The 21,629-nt window shown below is 41.6% G+C and overlaps 1 protein-coding gene across 7 annotated transcripts in view; it reads right to left on the bottom strand.

Moving 5' to 3' along the window:
- OSBPL3 (oxysterol binding protein like 3) overlaps positions 1-8,849 on the bottom strand; it is an 84,832-nt gene extending 75,983 nt beyond the window's left edge. For 2 of the 7 annotated variants that reach the window (XM_071735685.1, XM_071735684.1), the window contains exons 1-2: positions 8,536-8,848; positions 7,537-7,598 (exon numbers count right to left, since the gene is read on the bottom strand). The gene's annotated coding sequence lies outside the window, so the exon portion shown is untranslated. Of the gene's footprint in view, positions 1-7,536; positions 7,599-8,535 lie in introns of all 7 variants that reach the window. The other 5 variants (XM_071735679.1, XM_071735683.1, XM_071735686.1 and 2 more) reach the window with 5 other exon arrangements.
- Between the last annotated feature and the right edge of the window lie 12,780 nt (positions 8,850-21,629).

The raw sequence follows: 21,629 nt of genomic DNA, 5'->3' as shown, positions 1-21,629 counted from the left end.
TTAGTTTGTTTCAACAAAACAAACTGAACATCAGATAAAAAGCGAAGAACTTTATTTATTCACAATAGCAGTTCCTTATCTCAGCAAGTTCTCCTTCCTCAACAATCTGAGATTCTCAAATCCCTGGAAGATACTCCATAAGTGAGCCTCAGTGTAAGAAAGTTATCATAATATTGAGTGCTTCTGGCTTTAATGCCTTGCAGATGATACAGCTCGGTGTGAAGGACAGTAGCAAATCTGCAAATGAATTAAGTGATACAACTCTTTAAAAACCAAACAAAAAACAAAAAAGAAACAATGAAACCAAAACCACAACAAAACTAAACAACAGGAAAGAATGAATAGGTTTTATACTTCCTGAATTTAAGCAGCTGTTAAAATAGTATATGAGCTTCGAATCGTTACTTCCTTGAAAGATGACTCAGTAAAAAAAATTTCCAGTACCATTCAGCTAGGGAAGACAAGAATCTATCATTAATTTTTGGCCCAATATTTTGCTCAACAGCCAAATTTCAGATTTAATTTGCCTTTTTTTTTTTTTTTTTTTTGAGAGAGAGAGAAGGCTAAGAGTAATATGGTAAAACAGCCTCTCATACCCAGCCCAGGAATCAAAACCCATCTGTGTGCCTGCTTCACTCAGCAGTGGTACAGATACCACAGTAGGAGGCAAATGATACATATTAGCTGTCCATCATTTTATTCAGTAAATAGTATTTGCTGATGCTTTTAAGACTACACCTACTGAATTAATTTCTTAAAAAAAAAAAACAAAAACAAAACAGCTTTCTTGCCAAGATATGACAAAGTCCTTTAGACCAACACCTAAATTCTTTTCCTTCCATTGTTTGACCCTAATCAGAAAACAAACAAGGAATATCAACACTCTTTCCTAACATGGTTTTTACTAGAGTTTAATAACAGGACTACATTTAGCCTACATACCTCTCTCTTCATGTACAAATTGTTATCTGACCTTAGCATCAACAAGTTAGCAAACACCATTAGTTCTAGTTCTACAAGTCAAATTCAGTCAGACACCACCAATCCTCCACAAGGAGCTATTCCAACAGCAGCTGCAGCCTGCTGTATGAAAGACAACCTGTATCCTAAGCACAAGGCTGCTTATTGACTCAGTTCAGGTCCAGACAAGACTGGAAAAGAACACCAGGACTCTGACTGGCTTTTCCGAAATAACAGATTTTGAAGAGCAGAGTTGCACTACACTAAAGTTCAAAATATGCAACTGCAATTGCAGAATGGTCGAGGTTGGCAGAGACCTCTGGAAGTCACCTGATCCCCAACCCCTTGCTCAACCAGGGCCACCTGGAGCTGGTTGCCCAGGACAGTGTCCACACAATTTTTTAATACCTCCAAGGAGGAAGACCACAATATCCCTGGGCAACCAGTGCCAGTTCTCAAATCACACTCACAGCAAAAAAAAAAAAAAATATTTCCCAGTGTTTAGAAGGAACCTCCTCTGTTTCAGTGTCCATTAGCTCTGGTCCCGTCCTGTTACCTATTTTACAAGTCACAAAGACCCTATAAGAATGTTACCTTCTAAGAAACCTAAACATGGCTGTTTGGAGTGGTGTTTGAAGTATCCAAGACATTACAGCATCAAGGTAGACCAAAGCCTTATTAATCACTCTTGCTTACTAGCAAAAAAAAAAAAAGTTAGCAAGAAATCTCTTTCTTACTATTTTTTTGTTCCATTAACTTATTTTAAAAGAAAATTTTTAGCAACAGTGCTAGTTCCAAATAGCCTGATGCATGCTAGGCAGCCTGCTTCTTTTGAGGTGGTAAAATAATTGCTTAAAAAAAAAAAAAAGAGAAGACTCAGCACTGGTGAGGCCACACCTTGAGTACTGTGTCCAGTTCTGGGCCCCTCAGTTCAGGAAGGATATCGAGGTCCTGGAGCAGGTCCAAAGGAGGGCAACCAGGCTGGTGAAGGGACTCAAGCACAGATCCTATGAGGAGAGGCTGAGGGAGCTGGGGCTGTTCAGCCTGGAGAAGAGGAGGCTCAGAGGAGACCTCATCACTCTCTACAACTCCCTGAGAGGAGGGTGTAGCCAGGGGGGGGTTGGTCTCTTTTCCCAGGCAACTCTCAGCAAGACAAGAGGGCACGGTCTCAAGTTGTGCCGGGGGAGGTTTAGGTTGGACATTAGAAAGAATTTTCTACGAAGAGGGTGATCAGACATTGGAATGGGCTGCCCCGGGAAGTGATGGATTCTCCGTCCCTGGAGATATTTAAAAAGAGACTGGATGTGGCACTCAGTGCCATGGGCTGGTAACTGCAGTGGTAGTGGATCAAGGGTTGGACTTGATGATCTCTGAGGTCCCTTCCAACCCAGACAGTTTTATGATTCTAGTTCTTAGAACATCTGGTACCTAAACAGCTAGCTAAATAATTCCTAAGAACTGAGAATGAGAAGTCATGTGCCACTGAGCTGCACAAATGCACATACACACAATTGCAGGGGGGAAACCCACCACAGTTACAAAGCTGTATAAAGGTCTCTCTTGGCAAGAACCAGCTTGCCCGCCTGCCTTCCCCAAGCATCAAGATATAATGGAGGGAATCTGAGGAAGCCATCACCAACTCCTACCACAGTCATCTGAACAAACTAGCAAAGGCTCAGTAGCCCACATCCTCTGCAATTCATTTCATCAGCTCTTCAGTATGCAGGCAGTAATCACTAGCCTGACTTCAGGATCCCTATTGCTACTGATGATTTACATTTCATTATTTTCAAGTGCTCAAGCAGTACCACAGAACATTAACAGACACTTGCTGTTTCTTTTTTTTAAAGTACATGAGATGTCAGTGACCAATTCACTTTCACAGCAAAATTTACACCTTCCTCCCCCACAAATTATAAGTTGCACTTTAATTCACAGTTTATGATGTCAAAGCTTTGCCTAGGGGATCTCAGAACTTGCATTTATCACAAGGATATAACAGGAAATTATAGAACCATTCACCCCCAGTGAATACACTATTTTGTAAGACTGTTAAACAAGCTTCTTTTCTAGTAATGCAGTTGGCAGCCAGTGTAGTCCCAGGTGCCAGTATGAACAGGACATGTTCTGCATCATGTTCAGGGGAGACACTGCTATTGTGTCTCACAGCCTAAGGCAGCCTCAGAACCCTTTGGACAGTAAAACTTAAAGCTGGTTTCAAAGGTATCTATTGTCACTGCAGATAGGGCAGCAAAAGTTCTGTAAAAATACAAACTGTACATTTTGCTTGGGCAACTAACTGTATGAAGAAACTTGCTATCCCTCCTCAAGGCTATTTTTCTAGACACAATGACAATGCAATTATCTTGGAGAACAGGGAGACATTGAAACAAAGATTTTTTTTCTAAAGTGAGCAGTTGGCGAGATGGAAGGAAGTACTGCCAGAGACAGAGAGCCTACTCTGCTCATGGGAAAACCTGGAGGGCAGGACTTCACCTTCTGAAGCAAGCAGAACTAATAGTGACACAGATGGCTTGGGCACCAAGAAGGATCAAGTACCCTGCACACACGGTTCTGTTGGCAATTGACAAGCTGTTCATAAATTCTTCTGTGGTTTCAGCTACTCTCCAGGCAGAAAGAAGTAAACATGTAAGGCAAATGGAGTATAACCACATAGTTGTTGTGTATTGAAACCATTAAGACCAGCAGCTTCTTCCATTTTCAACAGCAACTTACATGAAAATGGAAAAGACTAAAATCAGGACAGTAACAATGCGTTCATCATGTCTAGAAAAAGCCTCCAGAAACATAAGAAAAAGTTGCATATGTCAGATCAAAGAGAGGGGACCTAAAAGTGACCTAAGTTATCACTGCAACAGATAAGAGATGGCGTTTGATAGACTCTTTGCAGCATGATCACAAGCCATAACAACAGATTTGGCAGAAACTAAGATGAGAGAAGAGTACAACTACATTCAGACTTCTGCCCTAAAAACATTCGTCATACAATGGATGGCCAGAAAACCCAGTGCTTCCAATTTTCCTAATGCTAGCAAAAAGTCATTACTGGAATCCAACAGATATCTTCACATAAAACACAAAATAGCTATAAACACTGGTAAAAACAAAGAGTAGTTTCTCACCTTTACTATTTTGCATTTTTACTGTCTTGATTCTAAGAACAGCAGCAAAAATATAAGTGCTGCATGACAATTGCAGCACCATGTACCTTTGCTGTGACAGTTTTTAGGTTTCAGCTCAACAAACATGCAGACAGAATCTGAAGCTAACCCTTAAAAAGTCGCTATTATGGGAATATGAATCAAAAGAAAAATCTTTGTAATTCCCATTATATTGAAAGGCAGGAGAAAGGGAGATCTGTTTGCACACCATCATGAACATAAGTGCCAAAGAAAATGTCCAAAAGGAAATAATTAAGTGTTGACATGGCAGCAGCTGTGTTTGCCAACTTAAGTGATTCAGTCATCAAAACTCCACAACTTAAGACTAAAGAGGGAATCGTCAGTTCTAGTACTTGTAGTTTGAAAATTGACCTTAAAAGTAAGAAATCTAGAAACACAGACATATACACATTTTTTTCTGTCAGAGAAGGACTGCATAGCTCGGCTGATATGCTATTCAACAACTTCAAAGGGAAGATGTTTCAAATTCAGTTTAAACTTAAAACAAAATTGAAAAGCAGAGGCACACAAAGAATAATATCTGCAGCCTTCCTTCGGTGACTTACCAGATGCTATTAGGCATCCATTATCTTTATGTCAAGTTGTCTTACAGCCAGATATACAATTAGTAAGTTCGGAGATATCTCAGAGCTAAAAACTTGCAGCAATTCACAATGCACTACTTTATCTTAGGGCTGAGAGGTCAGTGAAAGTCAGTTCTCACTCTTTTTCCTCCCTTCTGTTGAACATAACAGGGATTCCTGTCAAGTCATGCTTATCAGTACTTACTGTCCCCAGAAAGAGATTCAAAAGCCGTATCTAGAATAACCTTCAGCCAGAGACTGAATTGTTAGCAAACAGGCATTACTAAAATTGCTTAGCACCTTCCAGATCAGAAGAGCCTCAACTCTTATTTCTTGTCTTTTTGCACCATGGAGCACACAGACACTGAAATAGGATTAATCACTGCTGTGCTCTGTGCTCCCCACCAACGCGTGACTGCTGCCCTAAGGAGCTTGCACTGACTCAGTGCTTGTTCTGGCACACCAGGCAGGCAGGACACTGGAGGCTGAGCTGACCCAATGAGTTTCTCGGTCTCAGCTGGCACTTTTTAGGTCACTTACTGCTTTTACTAACAAGGCAAACATTGCCACTGAACTCATATTAAAAAATAAAAAATAAAAAATTAAAACCCTTGTAAACAAACACAGCCAGAAAAAACCCTGATCAATTAAAATTCTCAGTTCAGACACCTAAATACATAAAATCGGAAAATAAGTGCAGATTTTTTCTTCTGCTGCTGAGGTTGTTGTCAACTATTTTTAAAAAATCTTTTCAAACAATTTGCAGCAATGTGCCATGAGATCCACATTAACCGAGCTCCAAACCCACTACTCCAAGACTGTGTTAATTCATGTCATAACTCTATCTATAATAAAATCTGTTCTTTTTTAACATATGTACTACGTGAAAGTCACAAGCAGCTTCAAGAACTTTGCATGAGCAACAAGCTAAAACAGATTGAAAGGAGGAGTTAATGGATATCCTGCCTCCCAGGATCAGACCCACAGCTGTGCTTTTCTTAGTGATTATGTTTCCAACTTTACCTAGATTGTCATATTCATTAGCATCAACACCCACATCACTCAGCCTTGAAGGCAGACAGAAAACTTCACTCTGAGGTAATTAGAAATTAACATCAGAGAATCATTTATGTTGGAAAGCACGCTTAAGACCATTGAACCCAACCATTAACTAAAGGAAATATTTTGTTAGCAGAATAAGTACAAGTACCCACAACAGGACAGAATGTTACATACACAAAACCTTGTCCTTCAGATAAATGAGAAGCTAAAGCAATTAAAAGAATGTATTCTGGGGCACAATTTCTAAGTATTTACATATTTGCACCACGAGTGACAGCTGCAGGAGACTGAAAACAATCTTTGTCCCATAAAGCATACTGCTTGAACACAATCAAAATCACCAAAGACAGACACGGAAAACCAGCACACCAAAGAGCAGAGCTGGGCAAACTTGGTAAGAGAAATACATTAGTCCCAGTTTGGAGAGTTGTTTGCCAGATCTCACAATATCTGCACCCTATTCTCTGAAACTTAGTACAGGAAAAGGCAATTAGATTCTCCTAGAAGTTTCTTTACTACCTAAGTAAGTGTATCACAGTACCTATATCTCCTACCCTTTAACCAGCAGAACTTTGTGCCTTTGGCGAGTCAATTCTTAACATAACTGAAAGCAACTGAGATCAACCTCAATAAAATCAAATTACGCTGATACAGATACTGTGCTGCTTCTGACACATTAAAGTACAACATAACTGCAGTCACATATTTATTCTGCTGCCTTGTTCATCACTGCGTTTTTTTTAAATGCACATTACATCAAATTGAAGCCTAAAATACATTAGCAATTTATATATGAATTGTCTTTTCAAGAGAAAAGCTTTTTTTTTTTCTTTCATTTTGTTGCATTATTCCACCCTACTTTTCTACACAGCATGTAACAAAACCTACAGAATGCAACACGAGGAAAGGCTGTTAGTTTGACATGCATCTGTTTTCTGCAGCTGTGGTTTGAGCTAGACCCAATTTTTTACAATTACATACACATGGCTAAAAAAAAAAAAAAAAATAAATACAAACCCCAGACACAAATTTCTGTCTAAAATGCAGTATACTTTCATTTGCAGAAGTGAATGAGCTAGCCACACATGCAGTGTTGCAATAAGCAGACTCCAGACGAGTCTCACCATCGTTTCCTGTCCTTGGTGAACATGCTGGTAATTTCAGCCCAACAACTGCTCCGTGCACACACATGCACACTCATATGCAGAGCGCATCTCCAGCCCCCAAAATTCCCCTCCCACCTTTCCAGCATGCAAATGCAGATATTATACAAAATAAAGGAGGGCATAAATGGGCCTAACAGAGTGTGTGGGAAGGGAGATACCAGAGTAAAGAAAGAATCAGAATGAAGAACTGTGAATGCTATTGCTTTGAAAATGAACTAGGAACCACAGGGAAAATATTTAATCAATTGGGAGTACAGACTACGGAGCATTACTATAGATTTATTTCTTTATTTTAATATTTTCAAAAAGAAACAAAGCTCATGGAAATGAAAACTGTTGTTACCCAGAGCTTTACAGAAAATGACCATAAAAAAACTTGCTTTAAATACCCAAACCAGACTTACAAGCTCTGTTGAAATTAAGTAGAGTGGAACATTTTGAACTCTATGATTAATCGATTAAAGTCGAGGGATGAAGAAACAACCAGCTGTTCCCTGTGTCTCTTCTCAAGAAAGCAGAGCAGGAAAAAAACAGTTACCATCATTACAGGCCCAGAACAAAGGTGTAAGGCAGACAAATTACCTTTCAAGGAAAAAGTCAATTTCTTAACTGCCCTTTTCTCCAGCCGTTCCATATCTAGCCTCCTAGTAAAAATAAATCAGCACATGTCAGTGAAGAGTACTTCACTGTCAGTGAACTGTACCAGTTTTCAAGTAATGGAGTATTTAAATGGTCATATTGCCTAATTTGTCATCAAATGGAAGTTAAATGAGCCTAGAAACTTAAGTGGTTGGATTTAATTAACCTGCTTTCTTGAAGATGTCGTCAAGAAGGAAGAAGTAAAAAAAATAATGGTGGCATCCTCATCATCACTATTATTATTATTATTTTTACATGAGCACAGAGAAGCACGGAGGTAGACAAGAGCGGGGGCTTTGCAAACACGCCCGAGATTTCTGAAGTTGCATATCCCAGCCACCGGCTCCCAGAGCACACAACGAGCGGGGACACCTACCCTGCCCACCCCCTCGGCGATTGCCACTTCTCCGCTGGGAAGCAGCCGCCTGGGAGGGGGGTACCGCAGCTCCTCCGGTATTCGCCCCATCTGGGGTGCCACAGGGAGCACAGCGGGAGGAGTCAAACGCACTCAAAGCAGCGCTCCCCCCGAAGCAGGGAAAGGTGTTGGGAGTTGGCGGACACCCCGGAACAGCCGCGCAAGGTTGTGAGAGCGGGGCCGGGAGCCCCGAGGGCCGCAGGAGGTGACAGCAGAGGGGCTCGGCGGGGCAGGAGGGAGGCGCGGGGCTTAAGACGCTGCGCCAGCAACCGCCCGCCCGCGCCCCGGCCGACAGCCCGCGGGGCTCTCGTCGTGAGCCGGGAGAGAAAGAGGCTTTTTTGTGTGGTAAAAAAAGCCACTTTTCCCACCCGGCGACGGCCGCCCCGCGGACCACCAGCAAAGGGTAGCCCGCCCGGCTACCCGGGGGGCGCGCCCCACCACACCTCCCCCCACCCTCCCCTCGCTGCCCCATCCCTACGGCGCGACCAGGCAAGCGACCGCAGCTCAAGCCCCCCTTAGCTCCTCACCTGCCGCCGGCCGAGCTACCGCTCTCCGGGCGCTCCCGCCATGTCCCTCGGGTAGCGTCGCCCCGCAGCCAGCAAGAAAGAGGGAGGAATGAGTCGGAGGGGAGCGACAACCGCAACCATAAAGAGCGTCTCTACCTGCGCCGGTCCCGGCGGGGAGGGTGAAGGCGGGCGGAGCGACACCTCCGCCGGCTCCGCTTCTGGGGGACGTCCAGGAGAGGGAGCGGGGGCGGGACCACCGCGCTCGATCGGCAGCGCTGCTGACCAATGGGAAGCACCCGTTCGCTCCCCCCCCACCCCGCCGTGACCAGGAGGCGTTGTTCGGCCGTTGGGGCGGGGCAAGGGGGTGTTTCCATGACGTCACGGGCGGCGCCCGGCGGACAGGTGGGGCGCGGCCCGGCCCGGCCCGATCCGGTCCCTCCGGGGACGTGGGGACGGGAGCCGCGGGCTAAGCCGCCCTTAAGCATCTAGGGCAGGCGGTCCCCGGGGGAGGGGGCGAGGCGCGAAGCTAATCCGCCAGAGGCCTTGCGGGAGCCTCGGAGCTCGGGGAGGGGGGAGCGATGGCTGTCTCTGCTGCCCCGTTCCGAGGGCGACCTTGGGGCCAAGTGCGAGTGCCGCCATGGAGGGCTCCTCCGAGGGCCGGCGCATCCACGACGGCCCTGAGGGCATCAGCGGGAGGGGAAGGGAGCCCTCGCCATGCCCGGGTGTGCTCGCAGCCTCGGGAAGGGCTCCTCCGATAGGAGAGAAACGCCCCGCTCCGCCTCCCCCCGCCACACCCCGGCATCCTAAAATTAGCGTGTTCCTCTGAGTCTTATTTAAAAAGAAACAATTCGAATGACTAATTAGATCCAAGCCGTTAGAAGCGCTCTGGACCGCTTCCACGAACCCCCGGTGTGTGCGCTAAATCGTTACAAAATTACTAGCGCTTGCGAGGATGTAGATGAGATGTGACCAGGCACACAAATCGCATTTTTTATTTACCGAGTGTGATTTAATCCACACTTAGGAGAAGGGGAGGGGAACGGGAAGAACCACCCTGATATCCCTCCTCAGCCGTATGTGCCCCAAACCGGTCAGCTGCTTTTTGATTCCATTCAAAAGTTGGTGTTTTTCTCAACTGAAGTGATCATAAGAAACAGAAACTCTTTTCTTCATTTATGCCGTTCATACTGCATTAGAAAAGAGCAGAAGCACTCAGAAAAGCAAGCTCCCCCAGAAGGCAGAGGGGGAATTCCTGAATGGGGAGCTGTAGTAGCATAACCAGGGAGAAGAGCTTTGCACAAACCTTGCATTTTGAATAAAATATTGTAAGGGTGTGAGAGGGACCACAGAGTATCACATTTATTAAGAACACTGTCCAGGAGAAACTTCCCAAGCCATGGATGCCAAAGTGACCAAACGCCTTGAATGCCACTTTCAGAGCTGGGCTACATGTCACAAGGCTTCTGTTGCCTCTGCTGCTGACTGTAACCATACAGCCTGATGACCTCAAGCTGATGCTGCCTACACAATGAAAACTCAAGCAATGATGGTTTGGTCAGCACTGAGCAACAAAGTCCATGAAAAGACACAGAAGCAGTTTTAGTTTTAATTATGTTGTTAAACATAGGTTCCAACTGCTGCTGTGTGGAACCCAGGTATTGCCAGAGGGTATTTACCAGCTTGCAAACAACTGAAATTTAAAAAGAAAGTACAGCGATTCCTTAGATTTCAGGTTTTATAAAAATTTAGTTTTATAAATACAACTTTTAGGACAAAATTAACACCATTTTGAACACAGTTGTTGAACTAATGGCACCAAACAGCCTGCAGAAGAAAATCAGTGAAGGAAAAATTAAGCAACTGGAATATGTTGAAAGTACACCCTTCCAGGGATCACATGATGTAATAACATACTGTAAGTTAACAGTATGTTTCCTATGCATGTACGGCTGTTCCAGCTCCCACTGAATACAAATTTAGACCATCTCTTGATTTAGAAAGGACCTAAGTGGCTCCCTGAAGATGTACAGTCTCCAGGCCTTGCAATGAAAGGGAAACTAACAAAACAAAAAATGAAAATCTCTTCCAGTCCAAAATTTCCATCTTGAAATGTACCATGTACACATTGCACTGTTTGAGGTTGCTGAAACATTTAGGATGTGTTCTGAGCTCTGTCATTGGAATTGCATCAGGGAGGAGATTGATCTTACTCTGGATTTAGAGCTTTGTTCCCTGTCCTTTTGTTCTACCCTCTGTTGAACAGAAACAAGGAAAAAATATTGGCGTGCTCTCTTTTCCAGGACTAAAAAAACATTTAGAATTAAATTAACAGGCAGCTGCTCTTTGGGAATAAGATCATTCTTTCTGTGAGAAAATCAACACTCAGAGAAACAGCAATGTTCTGTGATGGCAAAATACAAGGTGGTTGTATACATCAGGGGACATGTATATGCAGACAGCATATCTGCCTGAATATAGATTAATGGTTTTCCTCCTTAATAGATCCATCTACACAAACCCATCCGGTTTATAATAGCAAAAGGAAGATGGTTAGGGAGTTCCTCAGTGCCATGCACTTAACCTTAGATTCATTCTTGCTCTTTGGCTTTTCTGTTCTGATTAATGGAGCCCTATGGCACTGTAATCTTTCCAGATCTATTAAGAAGATGAACTCCATTCTACATAATCCAACAGGTTGTTGTTTTGATTTTATTTATTTATTTTTTGTTCAGTTACTCTTTGATCTAATATAATTCAGAATTTAATTACATGGCCTGAATTAAACTCTACTACTATGTGTGTTCTTTTAGCTTGCTCTTTCCTGTGGTTTTGTAGAGACAAATCACAATACTGTCTCCAGTGGTACAATGAAAGGGTTTGTGTTTTGATTTCCAGCATTGTTTTTTTTTTCTTAATTATTAAGTAAAAATAATTGCTACATCTCTATTGAACTCAAAGACATGCAATATTTTATGTTTAAGCAATCTTAGTCTTCTCTGAGTGTACAAGCCTCCATGTATGTATATGGACCAGACAGAGAAAAGTCCTGTGGTTTGAGGTGAACAACTAAGACAAATAGCACTTATGAAGAGCTTCTACATTTATAGCAGAGGAACATATTTATCAATATCCCTGTGGCTCAGAAAGTATGAGCAGCAGCAGCAAAGATGTGTACATTACAAAGTCACGTATCTCTCTTTTCTGACGTCTATGGACATACATCTTCAGTTCTCAGCAGGAGTTATCTGTCTTGAAATTCAGCAACATCTTCCCTTGTGCACTGAAATAAATCTGTCCTTGGTAGCTTTCCTCTTTCCACCAGCCCTTTGCATCATGTAATTTCTATCCTTATGCCAGTACAATTTATTTTATTCTCAGTCACCTCTGAGAAGCCTTCTATCCCACTGACAATGCTTTGGCAAATGTTGTTGTTGTCCTGTTGTAACAACAAGCTGCTATTATGTACTGCCACTACCTTTCCTGTGTCTTTTTGCTGTTAATTCTAAATGTTTGTCTATCTCCCTAACCTGCCCGGGCCTCTTTTCACATGCCCATAGTCACTAGGTCTTTTTCCATGGCTTGTCCAGCTTCCCAGCTATAATTAGCCTTGTTAATTTCCCTTTGGAACCCTTCTGAATACCTCTGAGGTACCAAGTTTACCTCTGAAGTGCCTGATGCTGTAATACCCCTGTGAAAGCATCTCACATATGTTGCAAAAATCACTAATTGTTTCAAAATCCATTGCTCTTCACGAGACTCCCCACACCAAAGAGTAGAAAGAAGTTCACTCTGGCCCACATCTTACAAAGCTGGAGTAGAATGAACCAGGCAGCAGACATCAATAAGATGCACAGAGTTACTGTGGCTGCCATGACCATGCATAGTGTGTATCTGCTGGGCAACATGACACATGATGGCTTTACAGTCTCTTTCCACAGCACTACTGATCCATCCCAAAAGGTGCACACCAAAGAAATAGAGAAGGTATGCAGCATAAGTTCTTTGAAAAAACCCAAAAAAGCAAAATATGCAGACTCTGGAGAACACTGTCTTTTTTTGGGTGTGCATTTGTGTGGGCATTTGTGCAGCCACAATAGGATCTGTTGACTTGGAAATAACTGAATTCCAAACAGTAACACTCATCACTGGTACTAAAAGTACTTTCCTTGCTGTTGATTTGACTTGCATTTGTCTGCCCACTTAGCTCCAGGGGAACTGGGAGGGCCCAGTTTTATTTGGTCGAGCTCCCAGGCCTGCTCCATCTAAGAGCCAACTAGTGAATGTCAAGTGGTCACCACATGGTGAATAAACAAATCTAATATCCAAACCACTGGAAAAACAGGGAGCTGAGAATCACTAAGCTTCTGCTTCACACAGATAAGGACATATTTCAAGCAATTACTTTAATACTGACTTGGAAATGAGAGGCAACTCCATGGTTTTAAAGAGAAAATTAATCTGATTTGTTTAAAATGGGAGTATTTTTCCTAAATGAAGAAAAGCTAAACAAACCAGCAATTGAAAATTCTGGGTTTGTCAGTCTTGTGCTGGTTTCATGCAAGACAGACGCTGTTTTATAACATTTATCTTCCTCCCCCTCAATGGAGACTATTACTAATTTTTCCAAGTATTCTGGGATTTTAGTATTTAAGTGCTGGGATTTAGTATGCTAAAATGCAGTCGGATGGAAAAATAGTCCTATTTTGTCCATATTAGTTAAGGCAGAAAGTATCAGAATACACGGAAGTTTACTGTATTCAGAAAGCATGTTTACAGAGATGTGACACAGGTCTCTGCAGAATCTGGCATCCCAATGGTGTTTAGCTGGCAGAGGGCAATACAGCTATTAGGAAAGAGTGTAATTCAGTGTGCTGTGGGCCAGATTACCCTTCCCTACTGATGCAAGCCTGGTTATTTGGGTTGCTAGTGAGGGGTTCTCTCTGGAGTAGGAGAAACAGAAACCTGCTGTGGGGCACGAAGGATTCGCAGAGACACTCCACACCCATGGGTCTCTTGCCTTTCTCAAGTCTTATGTAGTTGCAGATGGAAGACTTAATGTATTGTCCTTTGCAACCAAAGTTTGCATTTGCTTCACTGGGCTCTGGGTGAGGCTCAGGCATACCTCTTGTGTTATTCTTTTTCTGTGACTATTGCACATAGCACGGTACACTTTAAGTCCAGAGGTTAGGTCCCTGCTCTCCTCCTCTGAGAGGAACAGCACACAGATTCTTTAATCTTTGAAGACTGTCATATTTTCTGCAGTGAGAATAAAGTCTGGATTTCTCTTATTAGGGCTAGCTTTGCTATTCCTTTCCTTTGAATACAGACAATAGAAAAAATGTAGAAACATTAACGCACAAAAATTGCTGATGTCAAGTTATTGCATTCTTTTGGGACCATGAAAGCAAAAGGTAAGATAAGGCACTGAATTTATATCTGGAAAGCATTTTCTGGAGGGCCATGGAATTGGTGCCTTTGCATTTCACTTCAAAGTAAAAATAAATGTTCAAACTTTGTGAATTGTTCCTACAAGGTGCATTTCCTACCAGCATGGGAAATCTTTTCTATTGCATGAACTCCTTAAAGTTGCTTCGTTTGAGTGCATGTGATACTCAGAAAAGGTCAATAGTGTCAGTGATTTGCACAACCCTGACAATGTGTGCAAGTCCAGCTACAGACATTAAGCTTGTTAGCAAAAAGTTATTACTGACTGGCATCAGAATGAAAGAGCAGGGAATCAGCTGTCTTTACACCCACTTGAAAGTTAGGCTCCTGGCCTCCAACCAAAGAGCTGTTCTGGAGCCTTTCTGCTCCAGTGATCAGACAGTCTCCCTGTTCTCAGACTGGGCATAGTTACAGCCTGTTTGTGCCTATTGATATTTCAAACCCCCGGACCTGTATGTCAGTAAAAAGTTAAGGTACCAGATCTATTCACTGCCACAGCTCTTATATATATGTACAAACACAGGAATTTCAGTAGAGGAGACAGAAAGCATGCTTGTTGCTGGTGCCAATTAACTCTTCATTTCGCAGCAGGAGATTTCCAGCATTTCAATGTGGCTGCCAAGCTGCACTGGGGAAAAGCTAAGCTAGGTGGGTTGAGTTCTGCTGATACACAGTAGAAGCCTCTCCCCTTTCTGTACCACAGCCATTAGTGTCATGATCCAAACTTTAAAACAAGTCAGAAGCATACCAGTATGGCTTACTTCCCATTTTCAGTGCTGCCAACAGACCTTATTTGACAGAAAAGTGCATCTTCCCAGACATCATAATCCTGACTCCACACAAAACAAGTCAGTAAGTCCAGATAGATTTGCATTTTTTTCCCCCAGAGGCTAGCAATGGTTCCAGGCAGAAGGAATGTCCAAGAAATTAATCCTTCACCTTTGTTTGAAGTAGCATTACAGTTCCAGACAGCTGTGTCAGACAAGATCTAGAGCTGTTGAAATCAATGGAAAAAACATCCTTCAAGTTCAACAAGCTTTGGATCAGAAGTCTGGCCTAACAGATCAAAATGCATGGTGGATGGAATTTTTCCTTGCATCTCAAGACATTGATGAGAATCCAGGAAGCTGTTGGGAACACAACCACCAGCACTTGCTATTGCCCCATGGTAACTGGGGCAGGACAGGCTACCCAGTCTATTGTTCAATACATCCTTTCATCCATGTTTTTTCTAAAGGTTTGCTGCTGAGGATTTGGTCTCTGTGGTTAAGAAAGTTTTGACAATGATAAAGCGATGAAATCCTTCAATTGAAGCCAAAGGTGTTTGCTGAGAAAGAGAAGAATAAAACTATTTATGGTACAAATGCCACAGCTTGACACAACTGACTGACAAAGTAGAATAGAGAATGAGTAAACTCCCACACAGCCTGCCTTGGGCAAACACAAATATAGAGGTCACAAGCAAAAGGCATGAAGGGAAGTTTACTCACCTGCAGCCCAGATATAGCCAGTCCATCACCATCATCTTAATCCAGTCAGTTGCTAATCATGCAGGTAGTCACTTGGCACAAATTCTATTAACAGTGCCCTAAACCATGGCAGAGATGTGTAGCTGCTGTTCCACCTTCCTCCCTTCAGAAGAGGTGTGGAAAAGGGATAAAAAGTTTTAAAGCCACCCACTTTTAAAGTCTTCTTTTGACTACAAACAGACATGGATTTACCAGCTGTAAAGATTTTTATTTTAATAAACTGCTATTTTTAAATGGAACAAAAAAAATACAAAACCCCAAACTGCTACAAAGTTACACAAATACTACAGCAAAAATGTTGAAGAAGATTCCTGCTAATTTGTAGGAATCACAAGTGAAAAAATGTATTTTAAAGCCTTTAAAAAGGGAAAGTCCTCCATTCATAACCAAAGAAAAAAAATACTGGGCAGAAACATGAAGCTGTCTATATACATTCATTATCACACTAGTTAGTATAAGGGTGATACTACATATCTATATATATATATCTATATGTAGTATATACACTATAAGTAATACTTATAGTATAAGTATATAGGTTAGAAGGCTGGTAAATAACTGCTTCTGAGGAGTTCAGGAGTTTATCTTGGGTTTTAGAAGTAATAAAGGCAGAAGACTCCTGGAGACATCTTCGAAAAGATGAAATTAAATCATGTTACACAACTTGGAGCAGGTAATACAAGAACATCTTGTGAGAACTAAAATAAGAAGCATCTGAATTCAGGAAAACCCACCCTACAAAATGGAAAACATACTTTGAATTAAATGGGATGTTTATCTGACCTCAAAGAGCTAAGGCAAGGTGTTATGGTGAACATTTACTTTGCAAGGAGAAAATGAAAAGCATAATATTTATTCTTTGAAGTGTAACTCAGGTTGACTTTAGGTTATAGAGTTTGAGCTCAGTGTTGAAGTAAAGAATTGAAGGTGCATTTCAGAGATAACTGCAGGATTATTACACGCTAGAAACAAACAATCATAACAATAGGGGGAAAAAAACAAGCAACTGTGCCTCCCATGCACTGGCTTGGATTAGCCAAAATAAAGTCACATCCTAATGGTGGGGAAAGAATTTATTTTCTAAGACATAAATTTATATCCATATTAAACTACTGGTTAATGAAGAACGAGGGAATGCAATAAATTTAGAACCTTGGAAACACTGTCAATGAAGTCTTTTTTCAAAGAGGCTGCAAAGGAACTTGAGAATCAGAGGTGAAAGGTAAAGTTCTGTCATGAATTAAAAACTAGCTAAGCGAGAGCTTATGCTCTCTCTAGAGCTAGAATAAATTACTATCTCTTAAAATGGAAAAAGGTTAATAGCAGGATGCCCGAAGGACCCTGGCTGGAGCCAGTGTTCTGTATATTATTCAGAGTCTGGGAGGATGAATGGTCTGGATGTATAATTTGCTTGTGATACAGATTATTCAGTTTTGGCAGTTTGGGAGCGTTATGAAGAATACCAGATGGATCTAATAAAGCTACTGTAAATGTTTGGAAGCAATATAATTGTAAATGAAATGCCAGCAAAAAAAGTTCAAGATAAAGCTTGCTGTGAGGAACGTAGGCTGGAGCCCACTTGTATACATTGGGCTCTGAATGAACTCCAACCTCCAAGGACAGCTTTAAGTAGAACTGGCAAGGCAACCATAAAAAAACCACCAGTAGAACTGCCACTGTGATTGCTGTCATCTTGAGACTGTTTCCAAATATGAACTGACTTTGCCAGAACGTTTCAGCAAGAAAAGACCCATACAGAAAAGACCCATACGTATTTGAGGGCCAGATTTAAAAAAAAAAAAAAAAAAAAAAAGTGAAGTAGTAACTGAAGCACTTGGCAAAGATTCAGGAGAACCAGTTCCCCTTCCTCCCCTATGAGGAAGGCACATATCTCACAGGGGAATGTCAGAACTACCACAGCACAAACCGTGCCAAAGGGTGTGGGCTGAGGGGTTTCATTGACTCAGAGAAAAAAGTTAAGAGAATGAATTCCTGAGAGTAAACTATTTCCAAGAAGATACAGTGCTTCAATGCCGTTACCCAATCTAGTGTTTATAATTAGCTGTATGCCTTGAAAGCCTTGATTCCTTTCAGCTGTTCCAGAAAATGCTTTAGACAGGTGCTCAGGGCTTCCACATCATGGGTGAGCACTTACTGAAGAAACAGGAGCAGTAATGTTGGATGGTTAAATAATGTTTTCTTCTATATTTCTTCTAAGCAAAGCCTTTCTCTGAGGCTGAATGGAATACTTGTGTCAAATGAACCAGTGTTTTTCAGAGATCTGCTTTGGCAAGGAGAAGATAGACTTCAGTCTTGACTGTAACCAGTTTTTGTTTAAATTGCCTAGTTTAGCTGTCAAATCAATTTGTCTTCTCAAAATGCAAGTGTATGTTGACAGCTCATCCAAAACATTTACGAAGTGCTCAGCAGATGTCAAAAAGTGAGCAAAGTATTAACATTTGTAAGAAGAAAATGAAAGGTAATAAAATATTACACCAAGCAGTGTTCTTCCAGGCTTCACTTTGCCAGTTAACAAAAGGCTGCTACAGAGAAGGTTTAAAACATAAAAGACATCCCACATTGCTTTTTTTTGTGCAGCTTTTTGCGTTTCCACTCCTTTGTTTAATCTAGATTTTCCTCCTTCATTTGTTCACCAGACTCACATGTACCATAAGTACAGACTCAAACATTTCCTCTACTATTATTCCTCTATTTTTCCTTTTTTCATCTCTTCCTGCCACCTCCTCAGGTTGCCAACCTGTCATTTTGCTATGTATCTGAGATTGAGAATAACCTGAATTTCAAGAGCACCTTGTTTAGCAGGTACATGCCAAAAATTTCTATGCTTTCAGTTCTTGAAATTTCACACTTAAAAGAAAATGATCCAGACATAACCAGCTGGCTCTTCCACACATTATGATTATTATCATAAAAGTTCCCCAATGTCAATGTGAGGTGTATACTCAATATTCACTCCCAAAAATAAGAAAAGGAAGGAAAGTGACAGTGACAATGGAGGAGGGGGTGTTGGAAATAGAGTGTGCTGCTTGGGCCTCTGTGCTCTCAAAGTAACTATGGGGGGTGATAACCAGAAAGGTGACTGTCATTTTTATCCAGCAAATGTGGTTTGAATGGCAGTGACATCTTCAAACTGCTGGCTGAAAAGATATCAGTCATTTAGGTGAGATTTCTGAATATAAATGGCAAAAAAAAAAAAAAAAAAAAAAAAAAAAAAAAAAAAAAAGTAGAGTAAGAAACTCTAGAGGGAAAGGGGACAGAAATAATGAAGTCTGACCTACAGATGTCTTTCTCTACATGTTTTCTACAAAGCTCCACACAATAACCCCGGTTTTCTCCTCATTTTTTCCAATTTACCTACATATCCCTAAGCTCTCCTACAATAGTCTCACCTTACTCTGAATCCTCTAATTACCAGGAAGAGGCCAGATGTGCAGTAGCTAAATTAAAGCTCTGCACCTGGTCCATTAGTAGCACAGACTAATGGGCCAGCCTTTTCTCACCCAGAAGAACAATGCCTGAATTTTTCCTTCTTTTCCTGCATCGTAAAAGAAACAATAGGCTTCTTCTATCTAACTGCAGCTTTTTTTACATGATTTGCAGGAACTTTGCAAATTATCCAAATCTGCTGAAATCAGTCTGCAGGTTCCTAGTTATTAGCATTAAATTGATGGATGGGTGAAGAAACAGCTTGGTTGAGTAGGCATTGTTTTGTTAAGAAAACAGACTAAAAATAGTTTTCTGTTGTGAATGCCCAACACTCTGGGGACCTTTTTACAGGGAATAGACTTAAATAACTTCCAGTAATTTTAAAAGAAGTCAAGCCTATCTATTTGATCGAGCTGAAGTAGCTTTGTAAATGGAAATTACGTCCTTGAAATACAAAGGAATAAAAAGGCAAAAAAGTCTCTAATGAAATCTGGATTGAGGCATTGCAAGTATGAAGCAGACTTCTGGTAAAATATTACCATCCTAGCCACCAGATCCACTAATTCTTGTCTTTTTTAGCTTGTATGATATACGGACAAGTGGGTTTTAGTTGGCCCAATCCAAGACCAAAATAATTAGTCTCCTTCTGTTTATCTGGGGGAGACTTAAGTACGTAACTGTGCACCCAGTACTGAGACAGCCACAGAGGCTCCATAGGAGCCAGGATGGATCTGGAAGCAATGTACCCATATTGTCCTGGAGATGTTCTCTGGGGATTTACTGGATTGAGCTCGTGCTAGCTTTCAGAGCCTTATACTGCAGGGTTGCCTGCTATTAAATCTCTTTGTAAATGCTAATGCCAAGTTTTACTTGCGTTTTGCTTTGCTGTTATTGCCTTGTCTAGTTTATCCTCACAGCTCCCTCACAACTATCTTAGCAGGGCTGTGCTCTTGACTCTGGATCAGCAAACCAAGAGTGTCATTTCTGGATTCTGACAGGGAAGATGGAAACGACTAAGTTTTTCCCAGCTAGATTCTTTCTTCCAATAGAGCCTGGGTAAGATTCAGCATTGTTTCTCCAGCCAGATACACTTTAAAATCTAGTTGTCCTCAAGTATTCACCCCAACAGCTTTAATTGCAGTCCCCACTAATGGAGTGGGTGAAGAATGTGGAAAGCTTCTGTCCTAGGTCAAAAATAATGTATAAAATTGTGAAAGGTAACAGGGCAGAGACCTGTGTTTATGTGGGTGAATATCTGGAGCTGAACTTATGAACTGTCAGGCAGAAGCCTGCTACTTGCAAGTTGCAGTTGGTGTTAGCTGGCAGTAAATTTTGGCAATACCTGGACTAAACAGAAGTGGCATATCCTGAATCCTGCAATCAATGAGGAGACATGAGACAGAAACACCAATTTTGAGGCTTGTCATGTGCATTCTGCACAGTTTAGACTGAGAAAAATGGAGTGCTGGAATTCTAGAAAGAGGAGCTAGTGATAAGATAAAGGGTTCCAGAAAAGATGTGGCCTCAATAAAAAGAAGTTGGCCTGGAAAAATGAAGGTGAAGCTCTTGGATGGAGAAAAGGTCCTGAAAGTGGAGGACATCATAGATACCAGAGGGGTCTGTGTAGCTGAATGACAGGGAATGACCAGGGACCTTGGACACTGACAGCTGAGACCAGTGACTGAGCAGTGGCACAGAATGAACCAACACAAATTTCTGCACAGCCTTCTTGGATGGACATTGATGTCCCTTCTGGGAAGGGACTATAAGACCTAGTGGACCTAAAATTGAGATGGTGGCAGGAGTGAGTGAATGTGTGAAATAATTAAGGATATGAGTTCCAACCTTGCTGTTTTTAAAGTAAAACTCAGTCCCCAGATACACCATGGGTTATCATTTACTCCATCTTATCCATGACACTGTCCTTTTTAAAGAGATAATATCAGCTTGTGTGACTTTTGTGCATTTCTTTGCTGTTGTGGTACAAAAGATTTAAAAAACTATTGCCATATAAATACAGTTTTCCTCCAAAGATTTCTCATCTGATACAAAAGCAGTGCAGAACACACCTTTAAGTGGGAGCTAACTAACACTTTTAACCTTGAAAGTAGGCACCCAAACCAGAGTATGGTGGTATAAAAGATAAACATTGGTCTGGTTCAAACCTGCTATTATTCTAAATATTTATGCGTGAGGAGGGTCTTTTATAGTTAGTTCATGGTGTTGGCCAAAAGTTGGACTGGATGATCTTGGAGATCTCTTCAAACCTAAAATTGTGTGATTCTGTAATAAAAGGACCTAATACAGAAACTCATTGATATTAAGAAGTCTGCAAACTGTTAAAATGTGTGCAATTAAAACCAATTTATCAGGTACACAACTGATTTACGATGCAATAAAATTGATGAGTGTGTAGCTGAGTCAGAGTAATATTTGTTTTTCAAACAAATTGCCCACATCTGACAGTGACATGCCTTTGAGTGACTAAGCCCAAGTTCTTTTTGTGGTGTGAAGATTTGCAGTGACATCTGACACCTTGCTGTGCATGAAGCTCATCTAGATAATAAGCACTAGTCTTGAATTAGCAATCTGCTTCTCCTTTCTCTTCTGTCTCCACAGTAAATTCTTGACAACTCTTTTTGATGGTCAAGTATGTGCTTCATGAGCATGTTAGGCTGCCCATATGGATGTAGC

The sequence above is a fragment of the Heliangelus exortis genome, chromosome 2 (assembly GCF_036169615.1).
Source record: "Heliangelus exortis chromosome 2, bHelExo1.hap1, whole genome shotgun sequence".
NCBI classification, from domain to species: Eukaryota; Metazoa; Chordata; class Aves; order Apodiformes; family Trochilidae; genus Heliangelus; species Heliangelus exortis.
This window is presented reverse-complemented; position numbering and strand designations above follow the sequence as displayed.